Here is a 19,352-nt window from a genome sequence, read left to right as displayed (position 1 = left end):
AGTATTATGAAATCTCTTGGATCTATCAATATGGTAGTTGATGATGGTGATATTGTGCGTGTGTGATTAGATGGACTTGGAGATGAACAAAAGAGCTTCAGGTCATCTATTTTACAAACTTGATTTCTATACCGACACTTGAGAAGAACCTTGGCTTGGATTCTTCTTCTTCTCAAAGCAAGAACAAGTTTGAACATGTATTTTACTCTACTAGCAGAGATAGAGGTCACAGCAGAGGCCAAGGTGGTGATCGTGATCAAAGTTATTATGCACAACAAAATAAAGGCTAGTCCCAAGGAAGGGGGAGTCAAAGAGGCAAGTTGCAAATTCTAATAGGCAATAGGATTTTGGTGATAGTAGGGAGTGCTAGCATTGTAGTCAGAAATGTCACATTTTTAAAAATTCCTTAAAAAAGAAGGCTGAAATTAGAAATGGAAAAAAGTAGCAAGGCAATTATGCATCCAACAGAATAGAAATAATGATGACAAAAGTGAATAGTTATTTGTTATGTAATACTTTATGAATATTATGACTTATGATAGTTCATCAAGGAATGATGTATAGTATGTAGACTCATGTGCCTCTTGTTGAGATGGCAAGCTCAACACGTGCAGACATTGATGATGGACTGCCTGGCTAGATGAGTTCGGACATCTACACTTAGCACATCGGTGGTCATTATGATACTCACATGGCCACTGACTTATCACTTATTATATTTAGTTTGTTACACCTACCTACAGCCGGCAAAGATATAATGCCAGTCGATTAGTGTAGTCGATTATGCACTGTTTGACTTAGAAGGCCACTTTCCTTTATGTTGTATCTTATCTATACTTTGTGTATATTGTATAGTGTGTGGAAGAAGAAGAAAAAATCAGCAAGAAAATATTTTGGCCTCCATCTCTCTTCTTATGTTCTTGAGTGAACTTCCTCTTGTGTATACAATGTGTGTTTAGCGCAGCAGCTCAAGCAAGTCCCCCACCACACGATTCTTGGCATAGTATTAGAGCCGCGCCACTGAGAGAGGCTGATTTTGAAGGATAAAGTGAAGGAGAAGAAGTAAGGTTCGAGCAAGCAAGCAATGGGTTAGAAGCTCTCCCATTCTTCCACTCTCTCTCTCTTGGATAGTGCGTGTGGAGGCACCAGAAGCAGGGTAGAGCAAAAATCTCAGATTGCTATGAGATTTGGTGTGTGAGTAGAGCATTGTATATACTACAGGCCAGCCCTTTAGGGCTTTTCTGCAGTTATTTTGGGTATCTGAGGCCGTTTCAAGCCCCGTTTTAGAACCGCAAGGTTGCCGACAGTAGTTTCAGGGTACACTGTGATTTCGGTTGTATTGACCGAAAGTGGGTGCACATGTTACAGATTTTGAATCTGTAATTTTTTTAGGTATTTGCAAGAAACAAACATAAGGTTTATTTGCAAACACGTTGCAGATTACATGTACTATTGAGCAATCAGTAAAAAAGGTTGCTTGAAGTATTGCTATGCACGTGTTGTGAAAGATTGCAGAAGACTAGCTTGCTGTGTTGTATCCTTATTTGTGATAATGGTAGAGAACTGTGGAAATACCATTATTGGCTCAACAAGAACAACTACCCTTCATGGAAGTTCCGTGTGACGAACTTCCTCATTGGAAAGGGGCTTTATGAGTTTGTTTCAGGTGAAGAAAAGGAGCTAGAGCTAGATATCCCTGTGACTGCAGATGAATTAAAAGCATGGAAAGAATGGAATCCGAAAGACAAAAAGGTAATGTACTGGTTATCTGCAGTCATTGATAATACGATGTTGGGACATATCAGGAATGCAGAAACTTCACATGTAGCTTGGACAATTTTTGAGAACATGTTTTCAGTAAATACAAAGGCACGAAAGATTCAACTCAAGCAAGAGTTGAATGCCTTGAAGAAAGGGAAAATGTATGTCAATGAGTATGTGTTGAAGGTGAGGAGCATTGCATATGCTTTAGCAGCAATTGATGCAATGCCTGATGATGATGATTTAGTTTCATCCACTTTGAGTGGCCTTAATAATGAGAAGGCATGAAAATCATTTGTTACTTCAGTATACGTACGGAAGCCATTTCTAGATTTTGATGAGCTGATCTCTCTCATGATTACCGAAGAGATCAATATGCAGGGTGACTCATCTGAAAAAAATGGTGAACAGGTTCAAGAATTTTACTCAAGTTTAGGAAGGGGACGTGGTAGATCCTCTTTGAGAGGCCATGGTATGGGACATGTTGGCGATAACCAACAAAATAGGTTCAATCAGCAATTTGGTGAAATGCAGGTTTCAGGAGGCCGAGGTAACTTTAAAGGCAAGGGAGCTCTAGAGGAAGAGATAGATGGCAGAATAGAGGTTCTGGAAATTCCGCTATTGTTTGCCATTATTGTGGCAAAACAAGTCATATTGCAGCCCATTGTTATGCTAAGAAGGATGATATTCGCAGTGGTAAATTGCAGCAAGGAAACTATGCATCGTCTTCACGACAAAATGAAGACAAAAATGAGTATTTGTTTGTTATGCAGCATATGACGAATGCAGTTACAGCAAAGGGGACACATGATGATGTATGGTATGTCGATTCAAGTGCATCTAATCATATGACCAGTCATGTTGAATGGTTTGGAGAGATGCAGGACTTACAAAATCCAGGTTATGTGCAGATGGGTGATGATTCATGCCACCCAATTTCACACATTGAAAAGGTTCCCTTGTCCTTGTATGATGGCCAGACAAAGAGTCTAACAGATATATTACATGTACCATCAATCACAAAGAATCTAGTATCTATTGGCCAAATGGTAAAGTAGGGGTGCAGATCCAATTCAATGCAAAAGGTTGTTTTGTAGAAGACTTTAATGATAAGTGCAGGTTGGTCGCAAAAGGAAGTAGAGTTGGCCACACTTTAGATGTTGGAATTCCTGCAACAGATGCTGCTATGTATGCTAAAGAAAAAGGAGTAGTTTTGCAGATATTGAAATATAGCATAAACGTATTGGACATGCAAATGTGCAAAGGCTGAAATTAATGCAATCTAAAGGATTGGTTACAAGGTTGCCTTCTTTTAGAGTTGCAGAATTGCATAAAGTTTGTGAAGCATGCCAGTTTAGTAAGCATGCAAGACAACCCTTCTCGCATGATAGAGAAGTGAGTAGAAAAATACTTGATGTAGTGCATACAGATGTTTGGGGGGCCTACACAGAATGTATCTCTTGGTGGCAACGAATACTTTGTCACATTTATTAATGACTGTTCAAGGAAGTTATGGGTATACTTCATGAAGGAAAAGAGTGATGTGTTTGAGAACTTCAAATATTTTAAGGCAATTGTTGAAACAGAAACATGCTTAAAAGTGAAGTACTTGAGATCAGATGGAGAGGGAGAGTACCTCTCTAATGAGTTTAATGGCTTCTTGAGAACTCATGGGATAAAGAGGCAATTTACTTGCAGGCATACCCCACAGAAAAATGGGGTTGCAAAAAGAAAAAATAGGCATATTGCAGAAGTCACACAGGCATTAATGGCTGAAAAGAATATGTCCAAACATTTTTGGTCTGAGGCTATCCATACTGTTGTCTACATTATGAACAGAACTCCCACAGCTGCAGTTCATGGGATAACTCCTGAAGAATTCTTTACTAGCAAGAAGCCCGATGTATCACACCTGAAGGTATTTGGATGTGTTGCATATGTTCATGTGCCAAATGAGCTACAGAAAAAACTTGATCCAAAGGCAAAAATATATATTTTTATTGGATACTCTTTAGAGCAGAAAGGGTATTAATGTTATAACCATGTCACATGTGAGTTCAGAGTGAGCAAGGATGTTATCTTTGATGAGATGGACAGCTAGTATGCACCTGATGGTGATGTATTAGATTATGATAATGATCAAGACAGCTATGTGCAGAAAGAAATATAAGAATCACGGAGTCTTAGTGGACCAGAAACATCATCTGGTACTATACCTACAGTGAGCCCTTGGTCTGGGAGACTAAGGACTAGCCCCACATCTTCGAGTGGATCTATAAGTGTTGCAGGGAAGGACAAAGGAAAGAAGAAAGTGCTGGATGGTAATGATGCATCTACCAATCATTTGGGATTTGATGGAGATTCTAGTGGTTTGGAGAGTTTGGATGATGAGTTTGGTATTCCTTTAGTCAGGATACCAGGTGTACAGAGAGCTCATAGTAATGTAAATGTTCCATTGAGTGATCCGATGGTACGCAGATCTAACAGGGTCATATATCCTATTAAAAGATTTGGATTTGAAGGTTATGCAACTCACCATTATGCTTATATGGTGAAACTAGTTGAAGATATTGAGCCCACTTGTTTTGAGGATGTTGTTGGTCATGCTCATTGGGATGCAGCAATGGATGAGGAGATGGCTGCATTAGAAGCCAATAAGACTTGGGATTTGGTACCCTTACCTAAGGGTAAGAAATCTATTGGCTGTAAGTGGATTTACAAAATCAAGCATAATGTAGATGGTTTAGTTAGCAGGTATAAGGCTAGGCTTGTTGCAAAAGGCTATGCTCAAACATATGGCATAGATTATGAAGAGACATTCAGTCAAGTTGCTAGGATGGCAACTATTAGATGTGTGATTGCCTTGGCAGTAGCCAAAGCTTGGAGTTTGCAGCAAATGGATGTTAAAAATGCCTTCTTGCATGGTGAATTGCGAGAAAAAGTGTACATGGAGTAGCCAGCAGGTTACGAGGATTTAGAGCATTCCACATATGTGTGTAGGTTAAAGAAGGCGCTCTATGGGCTGAAGCAAGCACCTAGAGTATGATCTAACAAGATTGGAGAGTATCTTGTCAATATTGGATTTTGTATTTCTGATGTTGATCACTCACTTTATGTGAGAAGGGGAGATGCAGATTTGGTCATCATAGTCATTTATGTGGATGACTTGATTATTACAGGTGACAGTGACAGTGGAATTGTTGAAGTTAAGGACTTCTTGAAGAAGAAGTTTGTGATGAAGGATTTGGGTGAGCTGAGATACTTTCTTGGTATTGAGGTGATCAAATGTGATGATGGTATATGGCTATCTCAAAGGCAGTATGGCTTGGATATGTTATCCAAGTATGGTATGATAGCATGTAAGCCTCTTTCAGTACCATTGGAGCAAAATGTGAAGTTGAGTGCCGACATTGGGGATGAGATAGAAGACCCTACTATGTTCAGGAGGATAGTAGGAAGTTTGATTTACATGACTATCACAAGGACAGACTTGAGCTATGCTATTGGCCTTGTCAGTTAGTTTATGCAGATGCCTAGAAAGCCTCATTTGGATGTAGTTAGACGTATATTGAGATATGTGAAGTCCACTTTACATTATGGACTTTTTTATGAGGCACGTAAGGATGTACTGGTCTTTGGATACACAGATGTAGATTGGGAAAACAGAAGATCTACTAGTGGATTCATGTTTTCCCTTGGTAGTGTAGCAGTTACATAGAGCAGCAAAAAGCAACCTACAGTTGCTTTATCAAGTATGGAGGCTGAGTATAGAGGTGTTGGTATGGCAACATGTGAGGTGGTATGGCTACAAAAGTTATTAGGTGATTTGGAAGTGCAAGGAGATGGTCCAGTTGTCATTCATTGTGACAACATGAGTAGCATACAGTTAGCTAGGAATCTAGTGTTCCATGCTAGGACAAAACACATTGAGGTGCACTACCACTTTGTGAGAGAGAAGGTACTTGCAGGAGAGATTGACTTGGTATATGTCAATGCATAGGATCAGATAGCTGACATTTTCACAAAGGCATGTTAGATATGCTCAATGCCTCACCCTCATAAGATGCCACCAATGATCCATGGTGTTCAAAGTTGTAAGGCCCCCATTATGAGGAGAAGCCAAATGTGAGCTCGGACATCGGTTGAGTGTCCTGACTTGTATATTAGATGAGATCTATGTGACGGAATGGCAAAAAGGTGACCATTGTGGGTCTAATCTTTGGGTTGGACAGAGTAATCAAGCTGGTAGCAACTTTGAGGCACATTGCATCGAGTTGTGGGATAAGGGAGTTAAAAGGGGCCCCTATTTTGGGGTCCGGGGGGCACGGAAGTGGCGCCTAGCTGGGGCAGTGCCCCCGGCCCGACAGTAAAGGGAATATTCCTCGAAATATTCCCTGGTCGACTAGTGGAGACTCATATGGTAGGTTGGTCAGGCCGACCTAACTGCCTTCACAGGCTATAAAAGCTAAACCCCTTCACAACCATCGATCATCTATCTTTCACCCAGTCGGAGTTGTTCCAACTAGCCTTAAGCTCTTCACCTATCTTCTGTCTAGATTGCCATCTAAGCTTCACTATGGAAGCGCACGGGTGGACAGAGCCATCTCTGTATCATTTGTTTGGAGCAAAAGAAATTTTCTAATTCTCCTCTTATCTGTTGTGTACTCTCTATCTTTATCTCTTTCTCAGATTCTATTCGCTGCACCGTGTACTTTTTACATGGTATCATAGCCCAGGGGGCTCTAGGGATCGAAGAGTACGCAAGAGGCAAAGGCTTCAACAGCAAAGAGGAACAATGTCTTCTTCCGGAAGCGGTTCTAGCACATCAAGAAGTGATGCAAGAGGTGGTGTTGCTATAGCAGCTATTTAAACACTGAGGATTCGTCCACCAACCTTCGGCGAAGGAAAGTTAGATGGTATAAACTATATCTTGTGGAAGTTCAAAATTACAACTATCCTTGATTCTTATGAGCTTTTGGAGACTGTGCTAGGGACTGATGTAGAACCACAGCCTACCCCCGACCCATCAAATCCTAGTGTGATGATTCCTCCGAATGCAAATCTTCTACGAGCTTGGAAACGAAGGAATGCATATGCATTGTGTGCCTTAGTTACAAGCTATTCTGACAGTGTTCTAACTTTGATTCAGCATACAACCAAAGCATCAGAGGCTTGGAATGTACTGAGGAGTCAGTATGAAACGTGAAACCAAACAGGGATTCAAAACTTGGAGAATCAACTAGTAGCGGAGAAGTTTGCTGAAGGAGAGACAGCTAAAGCATTCATCACTCGGATTAAGAATCTACGCGACCAGATGGCTAGCGCTGGGATACAAAAGACTAGTGAAGAGCTAGCGAGGAGATGTCTTCGGATTTGTCCACAAAAGTTTAATGGACTAGTAAGGAGGAGTTGAGGCTGAAAGCCCAAGAAGGAAGCAACAATGGAGATGCTGCATTCTCTGCCAATGCAAAAGGCAAAGGTGGTTCCTCCACCAAAAATGATGGTGACAAAAAGAAGAAGGGCAGTAAGAAGAAGTTTCAAGGAGAGTGCTTCTACTACAAGAAGAAAGGACATGCAATCCCAAATTTTCATGTCAAGAAGGCAGATGAAAAGAATGGTACCCTTAAAAGTAAAGGGAAAGAGACAGCCAATACGGCTAAAGCAGAGTTGGAGTTATTCATGGCGACCATTAAGGAGATGTTCTCCTCGGTGCAAGAAGAATGTACCACTAACTCATGGGTGTTGGATAGTGGGGCCTCCCGTCACATGACCAACAAGAAAGGTCTATACAGTTCTATGCAGCCTCTACAAGAATCCTTCACTGTGATGGTTGGAAATGATGCAAAATGCCCTACTGCAGGCACATGTACAATTTCATTTGTTGCTGCAAATGGTGATGTCAAAAAGGTTTCAAATGTGTTGTATGTTCCCGAAATTAGGAGAAATCTGTTATCAGTTTGCTGCCATAACTGATCTTGGTTATGAAGTGAGGTTCAAGAAGACAGGTGCAGAAATTCTTGATAGTGATGGCAAAGTTGTTGGGAAAGGAGAAAGAAGGAACAACCTATATGAGCTAAGTTCTCTTACAGCCACCATTGGAGTGGGCACAAGTAAGCTTTGGCATGAAAGGTTTGGGCACATTGGATTTGCAGTGTTGAGGGAGATGCACAAAGCAAGGTATGGTTGCTCACCTACCTTCAATGACGGAATTCAAGGAACCATGTGAAGCTTGTATGATGGGCAAGCAACAAAGAAAGGCATTTCCACAAGAAAGCAAGAATAGAGCACATGCTTCTCTAGAGTTGGTGCATGTTGACTTGTGCGGAAAGATGCCTACACGAGCCTTGGGGGGATCTTCTTATTTTATGTTGATTGTTGACGACTACAGTAGGAAAATGTGGGTGTACTTCCTTTGTGATAAGGCTCAAGCTTTTGGTAAGTTTAAAGAATAGCTAACACTTGTTGAGAATGAAACATGGAAAAGTGTGAAGAAATTTAGAACACATGGTGGTGTGAGTTCAACTCAAAGGAGTTTGAAGACTTTTGCAAGAGCAAAGGGATCAAGCATCAATTGACAATGCCTCACACACCTCAGCAGAACAGCGTTGTGGAATGCAAGAATCGCACCATTGTGGAGATGGCAAGATGCATGCTAAAGGGAAAGGGATTGCCTAACCATTTTTGGGCTGAAGCTGTTAATACTACAGTCTACATTTTAAATTAGAGCTACACAAAGGCTCTCAAGGGAAAAACACCTCATGATGTTTACACTGGTAAGAAACCATCTATCTCACACTTCAGAATTTTTGGATGTGAATGTTATGCACATATTCCATATGAGAAGAGAAACAAGTTACAACCAAAAAGCAGAAAATGTATCTTCTTAGGTTATAGTGATGAGCAGAAGGCTTACAAATTATATGACCAAGAGGCAAAGAAGATCATCGCGAGCCGTGATGTGGTGTTCAAAGAGCAGCTACATATAGTGGAGGAGAAGAAGGCAAGTTCTTCCACTTTATCATCAAGCGAAGAAGTAGTCCACTATGAACCTGTCCGAGAGCTGTCCCTATCCTTAAGGAGGAGGAAGCATCATCTTCATATGATGAGGAAAAAGTTCACCAACCTGACATCACCCCACCAGAAAAGCCATTGCCAGGTTGGGTGAAGCAGCTCTATGACCACAATCATCCTATGCCCACATCTGCTGAGGAGAAGGTAGACGAACCAAGGAGGTCTCAAAGAATAGAGGAGCAAAGGAGGGCTTCTGCTCACATAGTCAATATGGCCTTGATGGCTGAGATTATGAGAGAAGTAAAGGAGCCAACTGACTTAGAAGAAGCACTTGCAGATCCAGCATGGAAATCAACTATACAAGCCGACTATGATAGCATAATGAAGAATGACACTTGGGAGCTAGCGGATCAGCCAGCAAAGTGGAAGGTTATTGGCACCAAATGGATATGGAAGGTGAAGTACAAGGCTGATGGTACCTTAGAAAATTACAAAGCTAGACTAGTTGCACAGGGATTTTCACAGGTTGAAGGGTTTGATTTTCAAGAATCATTTGCCCCAACTGCCAGAATGACCACTATTCACACAATACTTGCAGTTGCCACCCACAAGCAGTGGCCAGTTTACCAAATGGATGTTAAGTCAACGTTCTTAAATGGTGACCTCAAGGAGGAGAACAAAGTGTGTAAGCTAAAGAAGGCATTGTATGGGTTGAAACAAGCCCCCAGAGCATGGTACCAGTAGATAGATAAGTTCTTTTTAAACTTAAACTTCAAAAGATTTGCCTCAGATGCTAACTTGTATGTTTACAGGGATGGTGAAAAGTCTATAGTGATTGTCCTATATGTGGACAACCTTCTTATTACAGGTGAGTATGAAGATATGATCAACCAAACTCGAAAGGCTTTGAGTTCTGAGTTTGAAATGACAAACTTGGGCTTGTTGCACTATTGTTTGGGAATTGAAGACTGGCAAGAGCCAGGAAAGATCTTCATCTCTCGGAAGAAGTATGCATGGGAGATCTTGAAGGCATTTGGCATGACCAAGTGCAAGGAGATAGCTACACCTATGGAGGTGAATGCAAAGTTATCCGTTGAGGATACATCAGCACTGGACATTGGGAGGTATAGAAGGATGGTCGGAAGTCTGATCTACTCATGTAATACCAGACCAAATATCAATTTTGATATTGGTGTTTTGAGCAGGTTCTCAAACAAACCTCATGAGAGTCATTGGAAGGCTGGGATGCGGGTGCTCAAATACTTGAAGGAAACTCTTGACTATGGTATCACATACAGTTCCGGAACTTCTCTTGTGGGGAATTGTGACTCAGATTGGGCAGGAGACAGTGATTCCACAAAGTCAGTTTTTGGTTATTGTTTCTCTTTGGGTTCATAAATTTTCTCTTGGATTAGTAAGAAGCAGCCAATAGTGACTTTGTCTTCTACCGAAGCAGAGTACAAAGCAGCTTGTTTTGCTGCATGTGAAGTAGTATGGTTGAGAAGGATCCTATGGCATATGGGAGTGCAAGATGAAGAACCAACTGTGCTGAGAAGTGACAATTAGAGTTGCATCGCCATTGCCAAAAATCCAGTGTTTCATGCACGCACCAAACATATAGAGATCTAGTATCACGATGTGCGTGATTTGATGGAGGATGGGATAGTGGAATTGGTCTACTGTCCAACAGAGGAGAATGGAGCAAATATCTTCACCAAAGCACTTACAAAGGATCTGCTTCAAGTTCATCTTCAGAGACTCGTCTCGGCATTGGGCCGAGGAGATAGTTCACCTATGGATGGACATTGAGGGGGGGTGTTAAATATGCTCAATGACCCACCCTCATAAGGTGACACCAATGATCCAAGGTGCTCAAATTTGTAAGGCCCCCATTATGAGGAGAAGCCAAATGTGAGCCCGGACATTGGTTGAGTCCTGACTTATATATCAGATGAGGTCTATATGACCGGATGGCAAAAAGGTGACCATTGTGGGTCTAATCTTTGGGTTGGACATAGTAGTTAAGCTAGTAGCAACTCTAGGCATACTGCATCGAGTTGCAGGGTAAGGGAGTTAAAAGGGGCCCCTATTTTAGGGTCCAAGGGCCGCTTCTGCAGCCCCTGGTTGGGGGGTCCTAGGGGGGACCAGTGGCCCCCCTGGTGAGGGTCCAGGGGCAGTGCCATCGGCCCGACGATAAAGGGAATATTCCCTAGCCGACTAGTGGAGGCTCATATGGTAGATCGGTTAGGCTGACCTAACTGCCTTCACGGGCTATAAAAGCTAAACCCCTTCACAGCCATCGATCATCTATCTTTCACCCAGTCAGAGTTGTTACAGCTAGCCTTAAGCTCTTCACCTATCTTCTGTCTAGATCGCCATCTAAGCTTCACTATGGAAGCACACGGGTGGACAGAGCCATCTATGTATCAATTGTTTGGAGCAAAAGAATTTTTCTAATTCTCCTCTTATCTATTGTGTACTCTCTATCTCTATCTCTTTCTTAGATTCTGTATAATCCAAATTTATGCAACTAGTGGGTTCCTAAAACCCCTATTATAGATAAATAAGACCATCGTTGATGTAAGTATCAATAAGATTCTAACCTTTAACTTTAAAAACTAACAAATTTTGCACATATTACATACAAGTCTACAAGCTCGGAAGCTTATATTCTTTTCTACATGGGGGAGAGAGCTTCAAGCTATTCTCCTAATCTTCCAACTATTCCTTACAAGGAAAAATGACCATTGAGGAGACCTTGACCTACTCACAATCACTTTTTATGGTGAAAATGTTTAGGTAAAGAAATGGCAAGTGAGTTATATTATATTTTTAACGGATAGATAATTCTAATGATCATGACTCTTTTTTGCTGATGGTAGCTCAACTAGTTGTTATTCCTCTATAGTATTACCCATATCTCACCCAACACTCATTAGAGACCCTCTCAACAACAAGAACAAGCTAGTATTCACTAGACAATAAAGGGTGGATTTGATATATAGATTAGCAAGTAAGTGTGTGGGGAGTAGGACTTTTATGATTTGAGTTCTGAAAATTTTGAAAGGCTCTGTAAACACATACCAGTGTCAAGAATTGTGTGGCAGGAGGACTTGCTTGAGCTCTCCTTGAGCTACTACGCCAAACAAACACCATATATACAAGAGGAAGTTCACTCACGAACACAAGAAGAGAGATAGAGGACAAAACATTTTCATGCTAGTTTTATTTTCTTTTTCTTTCACCCACAATACACAAAGTATAGATAAGATACAGCATAAAGGAAAGTTGCCTACTAAGACAAATAGTGCATAACTGACTATATTAATTGACTGATGCTATAACTATGCTAGTTGTAGTACGTAGTTGCAACAAACCAAATATAACAAGTGATAAGTCAATGGCCATTTGAGGATCATAATGGCCACCAATGTGCTAAGTGTAGACATATAGACCCATTTAACCATGTGGTCCATCATCAATATCCACACATGTAGCTTGTTGTCTCAACACTCCCCCTCAAGCTCAAGTACATCTCTTGAACTCCAAGTAGCTTCAAATTTTTGAAGCATCTTTGCACCCAATGTTATTGCAAAAATATCAACTATCTAATCCTATGTGTTGGCATATATCAAGTCAATCTCTCTTACAAGTACCTTCTCTCTCACAAAGTGATAATGCACCTTGATGTGTTTTGTCCTAGCATAAAACATTGGGTTCCTATACCTAATTGTATGCTACTCATGCTGTCACAATAAATGATAATTGGATCATCTTCATGCACATCCAAATCACCCAATAACTTTTGCAGCCACACCATGTCACATGTTGCCACAGCAACATCTCTATACTCAGCTTATGTACTCAATAAAGCAACTATAGATTGTTTTTTTCTACTCCATGTAACTGTTGCACTACCAAGGAAAAACATGAATCCATTGGTAGATCTTTTGTCAGACATGCTACCGGCCCAATCTGCATCAGTGTATCCAAAGATATGTATATCCTTACCTACCTCATAAAAAAGTCCATAATACAAAGTGGACTTCACATACCTCAATATGTGTCTAACTGCATCCAAGTGAGGCTTTCTAGGCATCTACATAAACTGACTAATAAGACCAATAGTATAGCTCAAGTCTAGCCTTGTGATAGTCGTGTAAATCAAACTTTCTATTATTTTCTTGAACATAGTAGGGTCTTATGTCTCATCCCCAACATCAACACTCAACTTCACATTTTGCTCCAATGGCACTAAAAGATGTTTACACGCTATCATACCATACTTGGATAACATATCCAAGCCATATTGCCTTTGGGACAGCCATATGCCATCATCACCTCAATACCAAGAAAGTACCTCAACTCACCCAAATCCTTCATGTCAAACTTCTTCTTCAAAAATTCCTTAACTTCAACAATCCCACTGTCACTGTTACCTTTAATAATCAAACCATCCACATAGATGACTATGATGACCAAACTTGCATCTCCCTTTCTTACATAAAGTGAGTGATTAGCATTAAAAACATAAAAGCTAATGTTAACAAGATACTCTTTGATATTGTCAGACCATGCTCTAAGTGCTTGCTTCAGCCCATAGAATGTCTTCTTTAACTTACACACATATGTGGGATGCTCTAAATCCTCATAACCTAGTAGTTACTCCACATACATCTCTTCTTGAAATTCACCATGCAAGAAGGCATTATTTACATCCATTTTTTGCAAACTCCAAACTTTGGCTATTGCCAAAGCAATCACACATCTAACAATTGCTATCCTAGCAAGTGGACTGAATATCTCTTCATAATATATGCCATAGGTTTGAACATAATCTTTTGCAACCAGCCTAATCTTATACTTGCTAACATAACCATCTACATAATGCTTGATTTTGTAGACCCACTTACAACCAATAGCTTTCTTGCCCTTAGGCAATGGTACTAGATCCCAAGTCTTATTGGCCTCTAATGCAACCATCTTCTCATCTATTATTGCGTCCCAATGATCATGACCAATAGCATCCTCAAAACTAGTGGCCTCAACATCCCCAACCATCTTTACCATGTAAGTATAATGGTGAGCTACATAACCTTCAAAATCAAATCTTTTAATAGGGTATCTAACCTTGCTAGACCTACATATCACTGGATCACTCAATGAAGCCTTTACATTACCATGTGCTCTTTGTACACCTAGTATCATAACTAAATGAATACCAAGCTCATTATTCAAACTCTTTGAATCATCAGAATCTCCATCAAACCCCAAATGACTAGGACATGCCTTACTACCATCTGACACATTCTTCTTCCCTTTGTATTTGCTTGCAATACTTGTAGATGCACCTAAAGATGTGGGACTACTCCTTAGTCTCCCAGACTAAGGACTAATTGTAGATGTAGTACCAAATGATGTTTTTGGTCCACTAAGGCTATGTGATTCTTGCCTTTATTCCTACACATAACTATCATGATCATTATCATTATCCAATGTATCACTCCTAGATCCATATCAACTGCTTATCTCATAAAAAGTAACATCCATGCTCCTAAACTCACCTAGGATAGAGTTATAATAGCAATACCCTTTCTGCTCTAAAGAGTATTCAATGAAATTTTATTTTTCAATCTTTGGATCAAGCTTTCTTTGTAACTCATCTTGCACATGAACATATGTAATACAATCAAACACTTTCAAGTGTGAAACATCGGGTTTCTTGCTTGTAAAGCATTCTTTGAGGGTCATTCCATGAACAATTTGGGAGTTCATAATATAGACAATAGTATGAACAGCTTCAAGCCAAAAATATTTGGAAAATTTCTTTTCAGCCATCAATACTTATGAAACTTTTACAATATGCATATTTTTCCTTTCTCTAACCTTATTTTGTTGTGGAGTATACCTGCAAGTAAACTATCTCTTTATTCCATGAAACCTTTAAAAGTCACTTAACTCATTAGAGAGGTACTCTTCCCCTTCATATGACCTCAAGTACTTAACTTTTAAGTATGTTTTTGTTTCAATAGTACCCTTGAAAGTTTTGAAGTGCTCAAACACATCACTTTTGCCCTTCATAAAATACACTGATAGCTATCTTGAATGATCATCAATAAACATGGCAAAATATTTGCTACCACCAAGAGATATATTTCGTGTAGGCCCCCAAACATCTATATGTGCAACATCAAGTATATTCTTGCTCACATCTCTATCTTGCAAAAAGGTTGCCTTGCTTGCTTACCAAAGCAAAATGCTTCACACACTTTATAAAATTCTACAACTCTAAAAGTAGGCAAGCCTGTAACCAACCCTTTGGGCTGCATTGATTTCGGCCTTTGCACATTTGCATGTCCAATATGTTTGTGCCATATTTCAATATTTGTAACCACTCCTTTTCCTTTAGCATACATAGCAGCAATTCTAGCATCTAAAGTGAACATGTGGCCAACTCTGCTTCCTTTTTTACCAATTTGCACTTATCATTAGAATCTTTTATAAAACAACCTTTTGCATTAAATCTAAACTATAGCCCTTGCTCTACCATATCTAGCCAACAGACACTAAATTATTTGTGATAGATTGTGCATATAATACGTCTAACACACTCTTTGTTTGACCATTATGCAAGGACAAAGTAAATTTTTCAATGTGTGAAATTAGGTGGCATGAATCATCACCTGTCTACACATAATCTAGATTTTGTAAATCTAGCATCTCTCTAAACCATTGAGCATGGCTAGTCATATGATTAGATGCACATGCATCAATATACAATATATCATCATGTGTCCCCTTTCCTATAACAGCATTCATCATATATTGCATAACAAATAGATGCTCATTTTTGTCTTCATTCTATCCCAAAGATGATGCATAGTTTCCTTGCTACAATTTGCCACTATGAATATTATCATTTTTAACATAACACTGGGCTGCAATATGATCTATTTTGCCACAATAATGACAAACAATACTAGAGTTGTTAGAACCTCTATTCTGCCATCCACCTCTTCCTCTAGAGCTCCCCCAACCCCTAAAGTTTCCATGGCCTCTTGAAACCTGCATTTCATTGAATTGCTAATTTAACCTATTTTGTTGGTTATCACCAACACGTCCCCTACCATGAACTCTTGAAGAGGATTTGCCATGTCCCTTTCCTGAACTTAAGTAAAATGCTTGGACTTGTTCATCGCTTCTTTCAGATGATTCACCTTGCATGTTGATCTCTTCAATAATCATGAGAGAGACCAATTCATCAAAAACTGAAAATGGCTTCCGTACATACGCAGAAGTGACAAACAATTTTCGAGCCTTCTCATTATTGAGGCCACCCAATAGATGAAATCAAATCATCATCATTAGGCATTGCATCAATAGTCGCTAAGGCATCTGCAATGCTTCTCACATACTCATTTACAGGCATCTTCCCTTTCTTCAAAGTATTCAACTCTTGCTTGAGTTGAATCTTCCGTCCCTTTGTGTTTACTGAAAATATATTCTCGAAGATTGTCCAAGTTGCATGTGAAGTTTCTACCTTTCTAATATGCCCAAGCATAGTATTATCAATGCCTGTAGATAGCCAATATATTACCTTTTTGTCTTTTGCATTCTATTCTTTCTATGCCTTTAATTCTTCTATAGTTATAGGATTACTTAGCTCTAGCTCATTTTCTTCACCTGAAACAAACTCATATAGGCCTTTTTCAACAAGGAAGTTTGTCACATGAAACTTCGTGATGGGTACTTGTTCTTATTCAGCTTCTCAATGATGGGATTTTCACTGTTCTCTAATATTATCACAAAATTGATATAAAACAAGTAAGTCTTCTGCAACCTTTCACAACAAGTGTACAATAACACACCAAGTAGTCTTTTTTATTGACTACTCAATAGTATGTATAATCTACAACATGTTAGTAGATAAAACTTGTGTTTGCTTCTAGGCAAACACCTAAAACATTATTGATTCAAAATCTGTAACCTGTGCACCCACTTTCAATTGACACAATCAAAATCATAGTACATCCTGAAATTGATGTCCACAACCTTATGGGTTAATAATAGGCCTTGAGATGGCCTCAAGTAGCCAAAAAAGCTACGGGTAAGCCCTAAAGAACATTGCAAAATATACCATGCTTTGCTCACATACCAAATCTCACAATAATCTAAGATTTTCACTTTGCCCTACTTTTGGTGCCTCCACAGGCACTATTGAAGAGAAAGAGTGGAAGAATGGGAGAGCTTCTTACTTGTTGCTTACTTGCTTTAATCCTTGCTTCTTTCCTTAACTTTAGCCTTCAAAACCAACCTCTCTCAGTGATGCTGCTTTGATACCATGTCAGAAATCGCGTGGTGGATAAATTTGCTTGAGTTGTTGCACCAAATACACACCATACACACAAGAGGAAGCTCACTCAAGAATACAAGAAGAGAAACGAAGACCAAACCATTTTCTTATTAGTTCTTTATCTCCTTCTTTCACCCACAATACAATGTACACAAAGTATAGATAATATATAATATAAAGGTGAAAGGTGAGAAGGATCGAAGCTTGCACTCGAGAGCTATGGCGAGAGAGCAAGAGCAAGAAAGAGAGAGACAAGAAATGGGAACTCCAACACTCACAATGTGTGATCGGGCCTTCCTTTATTCAAACTATCACTAAAAGAATAAAGAATAAAGTGACGGTGACGGGCACCCGCCACCTGCTGTGTGCAGTGGCGGTGACTGTCAGTGTAGTAATACACGGGCGGCTAGGCGGAGGTGCCTTTATCCCCAACATCCTCCCACTTAAAGGCGAATTTGCCCTAGTGAGGAGTGAAAGGAAAAAGAAAAAAGACAATACAACATGCACACATGTACAACAGGATAAGGAAAGATGTCATCTCATCCCACGCCCATCAACCTCCTAAGGAAGGCAAAGCGCTCTAGAGAGAGGCTTTTCGTGAGCAGATCTGAGGAATTCTGGTCAGTCGAGATCTTAACAAGATCAACAGACTTGTCCTCAATGACCCCACATATGAAGTGATACCTCACCTCAATGTGTTTCGTCTTCGCATGGAAGACCAGATTCTTCCCTAACTGAATAGCACTCAGAGAATCCGAATGCAGTGTAGGGGTAGGATCAATACCAAGGTCAATAACCAAACGACCCAACCAAATAGCCTCCTTGCAAGCCTCAGTGGCTACAACATACTCGGTCTCTGTAGTAGAAAGGGCCATGCATTTCTGCACCCTGGACATCCAAGAAACAGTACCTCTAGCAAAGGTGAATACATAGCCGGAAGTGGACTTTCTACTATCTGCATGTCCTACATAATCAAAGTTGGTGTATCCCACGACTCCTGTATCCTGGCTACCATAGCATATGCACATATCTACAGTGCCCTTCAGGTACCTCATGATAACCTTCACGGAATCCCAATGCTTCTTGCCAGGTGTAGCTATATAGCGTGCCACAACACCAACTACAAAGGCAATATTTGGACGAGTGGCGATCATGGCATACATAAGACTACCCACTACGGATGCATAGGGAATCTTGGCCATCTCGGCCCTCTACTCATCTGTCTGTGGACAATCAGCCTGTGATACCTTCACATAAGAAGGCAATGGATAGCCAATAGACTTTACATTCTACATGTGGAAGCACTCAAGGACTTTATGAATGTACTCCCTCTGTGACAAGTAGAGGAGTCCCTGATGCCTGTCGCGTCTAATGTGCATACCAAGTATGTGAGCGGCCTGTCCCAGATGTTCCATCTCAAAGCTCTTCCTGAGCTGAGCTTTAAGAGCATCTAGCTCATCATGAGTTTTCCTTTCTATCAACATATCTTCCACATATAGTACCAAAATCAATAAAGAACCATCACGGGCTTTCTTCCTATAAACACATGGATCCATAGCACTCCTATTGTAGCCCTGTGACTGCATAAAGGCATCAAACTTATGATACCACTCTCTAGGTGCCTGCTTCAAGCCATAAAGACTTTTCTTCAATTTGCACACTAGATAATCCTTGCCAAGTTCTGCAAAGCCCTTAGGCTGCTCCATATAAATCTCATCATGCAAGTCCCCATGTAAGAAAGTCGTCTTGACACCCATTTGGTATAAATCCAAGTCAAGCTGAGCAACCAAAGCCAAGACTAAGCGCAAGGGTGGTCATCTTAACCACAGGAGAAAATACCTCATTAAAGTCCACACCATGCTCTTGCTTAAAACCCTTTGCTACTAATGTAGCCTTGTATGCCAGCTTGGGGTGTCCAGGAGTACTTTTCAGCTTGTACACCCACTTGCATGGCAAAGCCTTCTTGCTCGTAAGCAAGGAAACCAAATCCCAAGTGACATTCTTATATAAGGAGTCTATCTTAAATTGCATAGCCCTCTCATAGGAGTGATTGTCACCCCTGCGCATAGCCTCATCATAAGTGAAAGGCTCTCCTGTATCTGTAACCAAGACATAATGCATCAAGGGCTAAAATCTATCAAGTGGACATCTGTCTCTAGTAGACCGTCTCACGACAGGCTCTGCTGCCTACCCAGTTGCCTGTCCAATACCCTGGCCATGAGCATCT

Source organism: Lygodium microphyllum, chromosome 6 (genome assembly GCF_053477565.2).
Source record: "Lygodium microphyllum isolate KBCC chromosome 6, Lygodium_microphyllum_v1.1.10, whole genome shotgun sequence".
In the NCBI taxonomy this organism is placed as follows: domain Eukaryota; kingdom Viridiplantae; phylum Streptophyta; class Polypodiopsida; order Schizaeales; family Lygodiaceae; genus Lygodium; species Lygodium microphyllum.
The sequence above is the reverse complement of the archived record's forward strand: the minus strand, read 5'-3'. Positions refer to the sequence as shown.